This window comes from Nicotiana attenuata, chromosome 2 (assembly GCF_001879085.1).
Source record: "Nicotiana attenuata strain UT chromosome 2, NIATTr2, whole genome shotgun sequence".
Classification (NCBI taxonomy): Eukaryota; Viridiplantae; Streptophyta; class Magnoliopsida; order Solanales; family Solanaceae; genus Nicotiana; species Nicotiana attenuata.
The window spans coordinates 70066073-70066396 of record NC_031990.1 but is presented as its reverse complement, the minus strand read 5'-3'; positions in this window follow the sequence as shown (position 1 = coordinate 70066396).

The window sequence follows — 324 nt, the reverse complement described above, 5'->3', positions numbered from 1 at the left end:
GGTTGCGTGGCGTATGTTATTTGTTTCACCGTGGGTGTAATGATTTGCTTTGGTTTCGGACATCAAATTGTGTGTGGCTGTCGATTTTGAGCATAGTGACTTGAGGTGTTTCATGTGTAACAGTGTTTGGATAGGATCACACATTGTAGCGAGGCTACGTGGAGATGTGACCTTGGGGTAGATTCATGTGTTCTATTTCTATGATGTGAGACGGGTCTCAGCTTTGTGTTGTGATGGTACTGAGGAGCTTGAGTACAGCTCTTTCGTTTGGGTCATTTTCATGATTTGAGTATGTTCAGACCGTTTCTTATTGGTGCGCGAATT